The following is a 14,697-nucleotide window of genomic DNA, read 5'->3' as shown; positions in this document are numbered from 1 at the left end:
TCTACACCAGGGTTCCCCAACTGGCGGCCCGCGGTTTCATTTAGCCCCCCAAGTTTTCTGAACAAAAAAATGATATACAGTGCATTCAGAAAGTATTCAGACCCCTTGACTTTCTCCACATTTTGTTACGTTACAGCCTCATTCTAAAATGGATTCAATTAAGAAGGGGAGAAGGGCTTTGGTCAGGGAGGTGACCAAGAACCCGATGGTCACTCTGACAGAGCTCCAGAGTTCCTCTGTGGAGATGGGAGAACCTTACAGAAGGACAACCATCTCTGCAGCACTCCACCAATCAGGCCTTTATGGTAGAGTGGCCAGACGGAAGCCACTCCTCAGTAAAAGGCACATGACAGCCCGCTTGGAGTTTGCCAAAAGGCACCTAAAGGACTCAGACCATGAGAAACAAGATTCTCTGGTCTGATGAAACCAAGATTGAACTCTTTGGCCTGAATGCCAAGCGTCACGTCTGGAGGAAACCTGGCACCATCCCTACGGTGAAGCATGGTGGTGGCAGCATCATGCTTTGGGGATGTTTTTTCAGCGACAGGGACAGGGAGACTAGTCAGGATCGAGGGAAAGATGAATGGAGCAAAGTACAGAGACATCTTTGATGAAAACCTGCTCCAGAGCACTCAGGTCCTCAGACTGGGGTGAAGGTTCACCGTCCAACAGGACAACGATCCTAAGCACACAGCCAAGACAACGCAGGAGTGGCTTCGGGACAAGTCTCTGACTGTCCTTGAGTGGCCCAGCCAGACCCCGGACTTGAACCCGATCAAACATCTCTGGAGAGACCTGAAAATAGCTGTGCAGCAACGCTCCCCATCCAACCTGACAGAGCTTGAGAGGATCTGCACAGAAGAATGGGAGAAACTCCCCAAATACAGGTGTGCCAAGCTTGTAGCGTCACACCCAAGAAGACTCGAGGCTGTAATCGCTGCCAAAGGTGCTTCAACAAAGTACTGAGTATTTATTTAAATGTGATATTTCATTATTTGTATTTTATTATGCAAAGAAAAATGTAAACCTGTTTTTGCTTTGTCATTATGGGGTATTGTGTGTAGATTGATGAGCGGAAAAAAGTACAATTGAATCCATTTTAGAGCAAGGCTTTAACCTAACAAAATGTGGAAAAAGTCAAGGGGTCGGAATACTTTCACATTGTAGGTTTCCACAATACATCCTGAGGAGTCCCACATTAAAGAGGAGCCTCCATAGACTACATATCAGCATCTATTTCTATGGGGAGCCACAACCTCCGACAGACAGCAGGGCAATAGTACATAGCTGCTGGTGGTTCTTATCTGATTGATCAGGTCTGTGGTCATGTTAGTATTCAGTAACAGTGAGCTCTGAGCAGGGTGTTTGAAGTAGGAGCAATCCTCTGTCTACTAGGACATTAGTATTCTACTGGTTGCTCTTTCTAACACCCTGAGCTACCACTCATATTAACCTGAATAGGTCCCAGTCCCAACACCCTGAGCTACCACTCATATTAACCTGAATAGGTCCCAGTCCCAACACCCTGAGCTCCCACTCATATTAACCTGAATAGGTCCCAGTCCCAATACCCTGAGCTACCACTCATATTAACCTGAATAGGTCCCAGTCCCAACACCCTGAGCTCCCACTCATATTAACCTGAATAGGTCCCAGTCCCAACACCCTGAGCTCCCACTCATATTAACCTGAATAGGTCCCAGTCCCAATACCCTGAGCTACCACTCATATTAACCTGAATAGGTCCCAGTCCCAACACCCTGAGCTATCATATTAACCTGAATAGGTCCCAGTCCCAACACCCTGAGCTCCCACTCATATTAACCTGAATAGGTCCCAGTCCCAACACCTACAGTGAGGGAAAAAAGTATTTGATCCCCTGCTGATTTTGTACGTTTGCCCACTGACAAAGACATGATCAGTCTATAATTGTAATGGTAGGTTTATTTGAACAGTGAGATACAGAATAACAACAAAAAAATCACTGATGTAGTGTTCGGTTAGTTCGGGAGAGGTCGGGAGAGGTCGTGTTTTTCTCTAGCTGGAGGTAAGCAGGAGGTAAGCTTCTCATATGGTGTTGAGTAAAGCTTAACCATGTATTAGATCGTAGGTAGGTAGTTAGCTGTAGTTAGGTATTGTATTTATTATAGGTTAGTATTGTTGTTATTGTAGGTTTCCGTAGGTAATTGTAGGTTAGTATCGAAGCACGAGGCTAGCTAGCTAGCGGGTAGCTACTGGTAATGATTAGCAACGCTGGAGAGCTGTTTCCTATGTTAATGTGCTGCTAGCCAACGTTTAATTTTTTGCTGCGTTATGCGTTATGAAAGGAACTAGACACGGACATGAATTATCTGTTTAGTGTGCTAACACACTCTTGGCAGTTTGTTGTAACCAAGTATTGGTGCTAAATTGTGTGTTAATGGATGCTAGCTTGCTAGTTGGCTACGGCGTCATAGCTAGGCATCGTGGGTTGTTGTGGGTAGTTACTGTGTCTTGGCAGTGTCTTCGGCCGTGCCGGCTGTAGCACGAAGCGAGCTAACTAGCTGTTTTTCGAACAGAGTCAGAGTCAACACAGTAGCCATTGTGTGCCGGGTGTAGCACGAAGCTAGCTAGCTAGCCGTTCTTCAAACAAAGTCAACACAGTGGCTATTGCTAGCTACCCAACACGACCAGCTGACTGTACTGTAGTAGCTAACTACAATATACTTGTCCTAGCTAGCCAACGTCTAATCATTGCTGCGTCATGAAAGGAACTTGACACAGACACGAATGATCTGTTTAGTGTGTTATCACACTATTGGTGGTTTGTTGTGACCAAGTGTTGGTGCTAAACGGTGTGTTATTGTTATTGGATGCTAGCTTGCTAGTTAGCTATGGTGTCATAGTTAGCTAGCTGAACAAAGTGGGTTGAGTCTATTCCTTTAAACATTGAACCGCTGTGGTTCACAACAATTCTGATTTCTAAAGGTGGAAGTTGGGAGAGTTTTTGTTCGGGTGGTTCAGTGAAACAATTTTAGTTTCTGAGGTAGAAGTTTTTGGTGAGGGAGGCCCTGCTCTCTCCTCTCCCAGATGCTTAACTCATTTCATTCCGATCTCCTCTGCATTTTTGTAGCCATTTGCTACAGCCTGTCAACTATGCCTCTGCCTATCCCTGTTCTCTCCTCTCTGCACAGGCTACACAAACGCACCACACCGCGTGGCTGCTGCCTCTCTAACCTGGTGGTCCCTGCACGCACCACCCACGTGGAGTTCCAGGTCGCAGGCAGCCTCTGGAACTGCCGTTCTGCTGCCAACAAAGCTGACTTCATCCCAGCCTATGCCAACCTCCAGTCCCTCGACTTCCTGGCGCTGACGGAAACATGGATCACCACTGAAAACACTGCTACTCCTACTGCTCTCTCCTCGTCTGACCATGTGTTCTCGCATACCCCGAGAGCATCTGGTCAGAGGGGTGGTGGCACAGGAATCCTCATCTCTCCCAAGTGGACATTCTCAATTTTTCCCCTAACCCATCTGTCTATCTCCTCATTTGAATTCCATGCTGTCACAGTCACTAGCCCATTTAAGCTTAATATCCTTGTCATCTATCGCCCTCCAGGTTCCCTTGGAGAGTTCATCAATGAGCTTGACGCCTTGATAAGTTCCTTCCCTGAGGATGGCTCACCCCTCACAGTTTTGGGGGATTTCAACCTCCCTATGTCCACATTTGACTCATTTCTCTCTGCCTCCTTCTTTCCACTCCTCTCCTCTTTTGACCTCACCCTCTCACCGTCCCCCCCTACTCACAAGGCAGGCAATACGCTTGACCTCATCTTCACTAGATGCTGCTCCTCTACTAATCTCACTGCAACTCCCCTCCATGTCTCCGACCACTACTTTGTTTCCTTTTCTCTCTCGCTCTCCTCCCACACTACTCACTCTGCCCCTACACAGATGGTAATGCGCCGCCGCAACCTTCGCTCTCTCTCTCCCACTACTCTCTCCTCTTCCATCCTATCATCTCTTCCCTCTGCTCAATCCTTCTCCCTCCAATCTCCTGATTCTGCCTCCTCAACCCTCCTCTCCTCCCTTTCTGCATCCTTTGACTCTCTGTGTCCCCTATCCTCCCGGCCGGCTCGGTCTTCCCCTCCAGCTCCGTGGCTTGATGACTCATTGCGAGCTCACAGAACAGAGCTCCGGGCAGCGGAGCGGAAATGGAAGAAAACTAAACTCCCTGCCGACCTGGCATCTTTTCACTCCCTCCTCTCTACATTTTCTTCATCTGTTTCTGCTGCTAAGGCCACCTTCTACCACTCTAAATTCCAAGCATCTGCCTCTAACCCTAGGAAGCTCTTTGCCACATTCTCCTCCCTGCTGAATCCTCCTCCCCCCTCCCCCCTCCCTCTCTGTGGATGACTTCGTCAACCACTTTGAAAAGAAGGTTGACGACATCCGATCCTCGTTTGTTAAGTCTAATGACACTGCTGGTCCTGCTCACACTGCCCTACCCTATGCTTTGACTTCTTTCTCCCCTCTCTCTCCAGATAAAATCCTGCGACTTGTGACTGCAGGCCGCCCAACAACCTGCCCGCTTGACCCCATCCCCTCCTCCCTTCTCCAGACCATCTCCGGTGACCTTCTCCCCTACCTCACCTCGCTGATCAACTCATCCCTGACCGCTGGCCATGTCCCATCCGTCTTCAAGAGAGCGAGAGTTGCTCCCCTTCTCAAAAAACCAACACTCGACCCCACTGATGTCAACAACTACAGACCAGTATCCCTTCTTTCTTTTCTTTCCAAAACTATTGAGCGTGCCGTCTTTAGCCAACTCTCTTGCTATCTCTCTCAGAATGACCTTCTTGATCCAAACCAATCAGGTTTCAGGACTGGTCATTCAACTGAGACTGCTCTTCTCTGTGTCACGGAGACTCTCCGCACTGCTAAAGCTAACTCGCTCTCCTCTGCTCTTGTCCTTCTAGACCTGTCTGCTGCCTTTGATACTGTGAACCATCAGATCCTCCTCTCCACCCTCTCCGAGCTGGGCATCTCCGGCGCGGCTCACTCCTGGATTGCGTCCTACCTGACCGGTCGCTCCTACCAAGTGGCGTGGCGAGAAGCTGTCTCCGCACCACGTGCTCTCACCACTGGTGTCCCCCAGGGCTCAGTTCTAGGCCCTCTCCTTTTCTCCCTATACACCAAGTCACTTGGCTCTGTCATATCCTCACATGGCCTTTCCTATCATTGCTACGCTGACGATACACAACTAATCTTCTCCTTTCCCCCTTCTGATAACCAGGTGGTGAATCGCATCTCTGCATGTCTGGCAGACATATCAGTATGGATGACGGATCACCACCTCAAGCTGAACCCTGGCAAGACGGAGCTGCTCTTCCTCCCGGGGAAGGACTGCCCGTTCCATGATCTCGCCATCACGGTTGACAACTCCGCTGTGTCCTCCTCCCAGAGTGCGAAGAGCCTAGGCGTGACCCTGGACAACACCCTGTCGTTCTCCGCCAACATCAAGGCGGTGACCCGCTCCTGCAGGTTCATGCTCTACAACATTCGGAGAGTACGACCCTGCCTTACACAGGAAGCGGCACAGGTCCTAATCCAGGCACTTGTCATCTCCCGTCTGGACTACTGCAACTCGCTGTTGGCTGGCCTCCCTGCCTGTGCCATTAAACCCCTACAACTCATCCAGAATGCCGCAGCCCGTCTGGTGTTCAACCTTCCCAAGTTCTCTCACGTCACCCCCCTCCTCCGCACACTCCACTGGCTTCCAGTTGAAGCTCGCATCCGCTACAAGACCATGGTGCTTGCCTATGGAGCAGTGAGGGGAACGGCACCTCTGTACCTTCAGGCTCTGATCAGTCCCTACACCCAAACGAGGGCATTGCGTTCATCCACCTCTGGCCTGCTGGCTCCCCTTCCTCTGCGGAAGCATAGCTCCCGCTCAGCCCAGTCAAAACTGTTCGCTGCTCTGGCACCCCAATGGTGGAACAAGCTCCCTCACGACGCCAGGACAGCGGAGTCACTCACCACCTTCCGGAGACATTTGAAACCCCACCTCTTTAAGGAATACCTGGGATAGGATAAAGTATTCCTTCTAACCCCCCCCCCCAATTGTAAAGTGGTTATCCCACTGGCTATAGGGTGAACGCACCAATTTGTGAGTCGCTCTGGCTAAGAGCGTCTGCTAAATGACGTTAATGTGCCCTTGAGCAAGGCACTTAACCCTAATTGCTCCTGTAAGTCGCTCTGGATAAGAGCGTCTGCTAAATGACTAAAATGTAAATGTAAATGTAAAATCCAGAAAAACGCATATCAATAATGTTATAAATTGATTTGCATTTTAATGAGGGAAATAAGTATTTGACCCCCTCTGCAAAACATGACTTAGTACTTGGTGGCAAATTTTGATTTTGTTCCACTCCTCTTTGCAGATCTTCTCCAAGTCATTAAGGTTTCGAGGCTGACGTTTGGCAACTCGAACCTTCAGCTCCCTCCACAGATTTTCTATGGGATTAATGTCTGGAGACTGGCTAGGCCACTCCAGGACCTTAATGTGCTTCTTCTTGAGCCACTCCTTTGTTGCCTTGGCCATGTGTTTTGGGTCATTGTCATGCTGGAATACCCATCCACGACCCATTTTCAATGCCCTGGCTGAGGGAAGGAGGTTCTCACCCAAGATTTGACGGTACATGGCCCCGTCCATCGTCCCTTTGATGCGGTGAAGTTGTCCTGTCCCCTTAGCAGAAAAACACCCCCAAAGCATAATGTTTCCACCTCCATGTTTGACAGTGGGGATGGTGTTCTTGGGGTCATAGGCAGCATTCCTCCTCTTCCAAACACGGCGAGTTGAGTTGATGCCAAAGAGCTCTATTTTGGTCTCATCTGACCACAAGACTTTCACCCAGTTCTCCTCTGAATCATTCAGATGTTCATTGGCAAACTTCAGACGGCCCTGTATTTGTGCTTTCTTGTGCAGGGGGACCTTGCGGGCGCTGCAGAATTTCAGTCCTTCACGGCGTAGTGTGTTACCAATTGTTTTCTTGGTGACTATGTTCCCAGCTGCCTTGAGATCATTGACAAGATCATCCCGTGTAGTTCTGGGCTGATTCCTCACCGTTCTCATGATCATTGCAACTCCACGAGGTGAGATCTTGCATGGAGCCCAAGGCCGAGGGAGATTGACAGTTATTTTGTGTTTCTTCCATTTGCGAATAATTGCACCAACTGTTGTCACCTTCTCACCAAGCTGCTTGGCGATGGTCTTGTAGCCCATTCCAGCCTTGTGTAGGTCTACAATCTTGTCCCTGACATCCTTGGAGAGCTCTTTGGTCTTGGCCATGGTGGAGAGTTTGGAATCTGATTGATTGATTGCTTCTGTGGACAGATGTCTTTTATACAGGTAACAAACTGAGATTAGGAGCACTCCCTTTAAGAGTGTGCTCCTAATTTCAGCTCGTTTTCTGTATAAAAGACAGGTAACGAGCTGTGAAACAGCTTTCTGATTGAGAGGGGGTCAAATACTTATTTCCCTCATTAAAATGCTAATCAATTTATAACATTTTATGCATGCGTTCTTCTGGATTTTTTTGTTGTTATTCTGTTATTCAAAATCAGCAGGGGATCAAATACTTTTTTCCCTCACTGTAGCTACCACTCATATCAGGGAAAATATTATAGAACCTCATGTATCATTTTATCAATTCAGAAAGACCGATATTCATATTCCTTACACATTTTACATTTTAGTCATTTAGCAGACGCTCTTATCCAGAGCGACTTACCGTTAGTGAGTGCATACATTTTCATACTGGCCCCCCCCGTGGGAATCGAACCCACAACCCTGGCGTTACAAGCGCCATGATCTACCAACTGAGCTACACATTACACTACAATGAACGCTCACACTCACTAGGGGTTCAAACCTAACAGTGGATGTGTGCATTCCGCTTCATCACACATGCAATGAACATGTGTAAGGACATGATTTTAACAGCAGGAGCGCCAGGCTGCCAGATCCTGAGTGACCCATCTCTAACCCCCTGGAGATGACACAAATAGCTTGATACGTCTCCATATGATCCTATTGATCTGTTCATGGTATTTCCACTGCCAGGGGAAAAAGCATATATCCCGTTGACATGAGCATAAACATATTTCAGCCACGTTTCATGACACAGTACATCTGCTCAATTCACTCAACACATCCCAATACTGCAACAATGATCTGGATACATACAGGACATTAGGCTTTAGTCAACATTATACTCAAGGCATTAGGCTTTAGTCAACATTATACTCAAGGCATTAGGCTTTAGTCAACATTATACTCAAGGCATTAGGCTTTAGTCAACATTATACTCAAGGCATTAGGCTTTAGTCAACATTATACTCAAGGCATTAGGCTTTAGTCAACATTATACTCAAGGCATTAGGCTTTAGTCAACATTATACTCAAGGCATTAGACTTTAGTCAACATTATACTCAAGGCATTAGGCTTTAGTCAACATTATACTCAAGGACATTAGGCTTTAGTCAACATTATACTCAAGGCATTAGGCTTTAGTCAACATTATACTCAAGGACATTCGGCTTCAGTCAACATTATACTAGAGGACATTCGGCTTCAGTCAACATTATACTAGAGGACATTAGGCTTTAGTCAACATTATACTCAAGGCATTAGGCTTTAGTCAACATTATACTCAAGGCATTAGGCTTTAGTCAACATTATACTCAAGGCATTAGGCTTTAGTCAACATTATACTCAAGGCATTAGGCTTTAGTCAACATTATACTCAAGGCATTAGGCTTTAGTCAACATTATACTCAAGGCATTAGGCTTTAGTCAACATTATACTCAAGGCATTAGGCTTTAGTCAACATTATACTCAAGGACATTAGGCTTTAGTCAACATTATACTCAAGGCATTAGGCTTTAGTCAACATTATACTCAAGGCATTAGGCTTTAGTCAACATTATACTCAAGGCATTAGGCTTTAGTCAACATTATACTCAAGGCATTAGGCTTTAGTCAACATTATACTCAAGGACATTAGGCTTTAGTCAACATTATACTCAAGGCATTAGGCTTTAGTCAACATTATACTCAAGGACATTCGGCTTCAGTCAACATTATACTAGAGGACATTCGGCTTCAGTCAACATTATACTAGAGGACATTAGGCTTTAGTCAACATTATACTCAAGGCATTAGGCTTTAGTCAACATTATACTCAAGGCATTAGGCTTTAGTCAACATTATACTCAAGGCATTAGGCTTTAGTCAACATTATACTCAAGGCATTAGGCTTTAGTCAACATTATACTCAAGGCATTAGGCTTTAGTCAACATTATACTCAAGGCATTAGGCTTTAGTCAACATTATACTCAAGGCATTAGGCTTTAGTCAACATTATACTCAAGGACATTAGGCTTTAGTCAACATTATACTCAAGGCATTAGGCTTTAGTCAACATTATACTCAAGGACATTCGGCTTCAGTCAACATTATACTAGAGGACATTCGGCTTCAGTCAACATTATACTAGAGGACATTAGGCTTTAGTCAACATTATACTCAAGGCATTAGGCTTTAGTCAACACTATACTCAAGGACATTAGGCTTTAGTCAACATTATACTCAAGGACATTAGGCTTTAGTCAACATTATACTCAAGGCATTAGGCTTTAGTCAACATTATACTCAAGGCATTAGTCTTTAGTCAACATTATACTCAAGGCATTAGGCTTTAGTCAACATTATACTCAAGGCATTAGGCTTTAGTCAACATTATACTCAAGGCATTAGGCTTTAGTCAACATTATACTAGAGGATATTAGGCTTTAGTCAACATTATACTCAAGGACATTAGGCTTTAGTCAACATTATACTCAAGACATTAGGCTTTAGTCAACATTATACTCAAGGACATTAGGCTTTAGTCAACATTATACTCAAGACATTAGGCTTTAGTCAACATTATACTCAAGGACATTAGGCTTTAGTCAACATTATACTCAAGGCATTAGGCTTTAGTCAACATTATACTAGAGGATATTAGGCTTTAGTCAACATTATACTCAAGGACATTCGGCTTTAGTCAACATTATACTCAAGGACATTAGGCTTTAGTCAACATTATACTCAAGGCATTAGGCTTTAGTCAACATTATACTAGAGGACATTAGGCTTTAGTCAACATTATACTCAAGGCATTAGGCTTTAGTCAACATTATACTCAAGTTATTAGGCTTTAGTAAACATTATACTCAAGGCATTAGGCTTTAGTCAACATTATACTCAAGGCATTAGGCTTTAGTCAACATTATACTAGAGGACATTAGGCTTTAGTCAACATTATACTCAAGGACATTAGGCTTTAGTCAACATTATACTCAAGGCATTATGCTTTAGTCAACATTATACTCAAGGCATTAGACTTTAGTCAACATTATACTCAAGGCATTAGGCTTTAGTCAACATTATACTCAAGGCATTAGACTTTAGTCAACATTATACTCAAGGCATTAGGCTTTAGTCAACATTATACTCAAGGCATTAGGCTTTAGTCAACATTATACTCAAGGCATTAGGCTTTAGTCAACATTATACTCAAGGACATTCGGCTTTAGTCAACATTATACTCAAGGCATTAGGCTTTAGTCAACATTATACTAGAGGACATTAGGCTTTAGTCAACATTATACTCAAGGACATTAGACTTTAGTCAACATTATACTCAAGGCATTAGGCTTTAGTCAACATTATACTCAAGGCATTAGACTTTAGTCAACATTATACTCAAGGCATTAGGCTTTAGTCAACATTATACTCAAGGCATTAGGCTTTAGTCAACATTATACTCAAGGCATTAGGCTTTAGTCAACATTATACTAGAGGACATTAGGCTTTAGTCAACATTATACTCAAGGACATTAGACTTTAGTCAACATTATACTCAAGGCATTAGGCTTTAGTCAACATTATACTCAAGGCATTAGGCTTTAGTCAACATTATACTCAAGGACATTCGGCTTTAGTCAACATTATACTCAAGGCATTAGGCTTTAGTCAACATTATACTCAAGGCATTAGGCTTTAGTCAACATTATACTCAAGGACATTAGGCTTTAGTCAACATTATACTAGAGGATATTAGGCTTTAGTCAACATTATACTCAAGGCATTAGGCTTTAGTCAACATTATACTCAAGGCATTAGGCTTTAGTCAACATTATACTAGAGGACATTAGGCTTTAGTCAACATTATACTCAAGGCATTAGGCTTTAGTCAACATTATACTAGAGGACATTAGGCTTTAGTCAACATTATACTCAAGGCATTAGGCTTTAGTCAACATTATACTCAAGGCATTAGGCTTTAGTCAACATTATACTCAAGGACATTAGGCTTTAGTCAACATTATACTCAAGGCATTAGGCTTTAGTCAACATTATACTCAAGGCATTAGGCTTTAGTCAACATTATACTCAAGGCATTAGACTTTAGTCAACATTATACTCAAGGCATTAGGCTTTAGTCAACATTATACTCAAGGCATTAGGCTTTAGTCAACATTATACTCAAGGCATTAGGCTTTAGTCAACATTATACTCAAGGACATTAGGCTTTAGTCAACATTATACTCAAGGCATTAGGCTTTAGTCAACATTATACTAGAGGACATTAGGCTTTAGTCAACATTATACTCAAGGCATTAGGCTTTAGTCAACATTATACTCAAGGCATTAGGCTTTAGTCAACATTATACTAGAGGACATTAGGCTTCAGTCAACATTATACTCAAGGCATTAGGCTTTAGTCAACATTATACTCAAGGCATTAGGCTTTAGTCAACATTATACTCAAGGCATTAGGCTTTAGTCAACATTATACTCAAGGCATTAGGCTTTAGTCAACATTATACTAGAGGACATTAGGCTTTAGTCAACATTATACTAGAGGACATTAGGCTTTAGTCAACATTATACTCAAGGCATTAGGCTTTAGTCAACATTATACTCAAGGCATTAGGCTTTAGTCAACATTATACTCAAGGCATTAGGCTTTAGTCAACATTATACTCAAGGCATTAGGCTTTAGTCAACATTATACTCAAGGCATTAGGCTTTAGTCAACATTATACTCAAGGCATTAGGCTTTAGTCAACATTATACTCAAGGCATTAGGCTTTAGTCAACATTATACTCAAGGCATTAGGCTTTAGTCAACATTAGGCTTTAGTCAACATTATACTCAAGGACATTAGGCTTTAGTCAACATTATACACAAGGCATTAGGCTTTAGTCAACATTATACTCAAGGCATTAGGCTTTAGTCAACATTATACTCAAGGCATTAGACTTTAGTCAACATTATACTCAAGGCATTAGGCTTTAGTCAACATTATACTCAAGGCATTAGGCTTTAGTCAACATTATACTCAAGGCATTAGGCTTTAGTCAACATTATACTAGAGGACATTAGGCTTTAGTCAACATTATACTCAAGGACATTAGACTTTAGTCAACATTATACTCAAGGCATTAGGCTTTAGTCAACATTATACTCAAGGCATTAGGCTTTAGTCAACATTATACTCAAGGACATTCGGCTTTAGTCAACATTATACTCAAGGCATTAGGCTTTAGTCAACATTATACTCAAGGCATTAGGCTTTAGTCAACATTATACTCAAGGACATTAGGCTTTAGTCAACATTATACTAGAGGATATTAGGCTTTAGTCAACATTATACTCAAGGCATTAGGCTTTAGTCAACATTATACTCAAGGCATTAGGCTTTAGTCAACATTATACTAGAGGACATTAGGCTTTAGTCAACATTATACTCAAGGCATTAGGCTTTAGTCAACATTATACTAGAGGACATTAGGCTTTAGTCAACATTATACTCAAGGCATTAGGCTTTAGTCAACATTATACTCAAGGCATTAGGCTTTAGTCAACATTATACTCAAGGACATTAGGCTTTAGTCAACATTATACTCAAGGCATTAGGCTTTAGTCAACATTATACTCAAGGCATTAGGCTTTAGTCAACATTATACTCAAGGCATTAGACTTTAGTCAACATTATACTCAAGGCATTAGGCTTTAGTCAACATTATACTCAAGGCATTAGGCTTTAGTCAACATTATACTCAAGGCATTAGGCTTTAGTCAACATTATACTCAAGGACATTAGGCTTTAGTCAACATTATACTCAAGGCATTAGGCTTTAGTCAACATTATACTAGAGGACATTAGGCTTTAGTCAACATTATACTCAAGGCATTAGGCTTTAGTCAACATTATACTCAAGGCATTAGGCTTTAGTCAACATTATACTAGAGGACATTAGGCTTCAGTCAACATTATACTCAAGGCATTAGGCTTTAGTCAACATTATACTCAAGGCATTAGGCTTTAGTCAACATTATACTCAAGGCATTAGGCTTTAGTCAACATTATACTCAAGGCATTAGGCTTTAGTCAACATTATACTAGAGGACATTAGGCTTTAGTCAACATTATACTAGAGGACATTAGGCTTTAGTCAACATTATACTCAAGGCATTAGGCTTTAGTCAACATTATACTCAAGGCATTAGGCTTTAGTCAACATTATACTCAAGGCATTAGGCTTTAGTCAACATTATACTCAAGGCATTAGGCTTTAGTCAACATTATACTCAAGGCATTAGGCTTTAGTCAACATTATACTCAAGGCATTAGGCTTTAGTCAACATTATACTCAAGGCATTAGGCTTTAGTCAACATTATACTCAAGGCATTAGGCTTTAGTCAACATTAGGCTTTAGTCAACATTATACTCAAGGACATTAGGCTTTAGTCAACATTATACACAAGGCATTAGGCTTTAGTCAACATTATACTCAAGGCATTAGGCTTTAGTCAACATTATACTCAAGGCATTAGGCTTTAGTCAACATTATACTCAAGGGCATTAGGCTTTAGTCAACATTATACTCAAGGCATTAGGCTTTAGTCAACATTATACTCAAGGCATTAGGCTTTAGTCAACATTATACTCAAGGCATTAGGCTTTAGTCAACATTATACTCAAGGCATTAGGCTTTAGTCAACATTATACTCAAGGCATTAGGCTTTAGTCAACATTATACTCAAGGCATTAGGCTTTAGTCAACATTATACTCAAGGACATTAGGCTTTGAGTTTGTACAGAAAAGAGTAGGAGGTGTTATGGGAAAGAAAGAGAGAGAACATGTCTAGCTATGCTTGTTCCATAACAGACACACAGCCAGGACAGACACACAGCCAGGACAGACACACAGCCAGGACAGACACACAGCCAGGACAGACACACAGCCAGGACAGACACACAGCCAGGACAGACACACAGCCAGCTGGGACTCTTCATTGAGGAAGCTGAGAGTGTGAAAGAGCTGCTGGAGCCAGGGTTAGGGTTAGGGCCAGGGCCAGGGCTAGGGTTAGGGCTAGGTCTAGGGTTAGGGTTAGGGCCAGGGTTTTATATAAACATAACCCCTAACCCAGGGTTAGATGATGCAATCTCTATCGCACTCCACACTGCCCTTTCCCACCTGGACAAGAGGAACACCTACGTGAGAATGCTATTCATTGACTACAGCTCAGCATTCAACACCATAGTGCCCTCTAAGCTCATCACTAAGCTAAGGATCCTGGGACTAAACACCT

General features: G+C 43.1%; 1 protein-coding gene across 1 annotated transcript in view; it reads right to left on the bottom strand.

Annotated features, from left to right (window-relative positions):
• Positions 1 to 14,697, bottom strand: part of fgd1 (FYVE, RhoGEF and PH domain containing 1) — a gene marked incomplete at its 5' end in the record, with an annotated part of 178,809 nt that overhangs the window by 34,454 nt on the left and 129,658 nt on the right. The gene's annotated exons all lie outside the window — the stretch shown is intronic.

This window comes from Coregonus lavaretus (assembly GCF_964263955.1).
Source record: "Coregonus lavaretus genome assembly, chromosome: 22".
NCBI lineage: Eukaryota > Metazoa > Chordata > Actinopteri > Salmoniformes > Salmonidae > Coregonus > Coregonus lavaretus.
The sequence above is the reverse complement of the archived record's forward strand: the minus strand, read 5'-3'. Positions and strand labels throughout refer to the sequence as shown.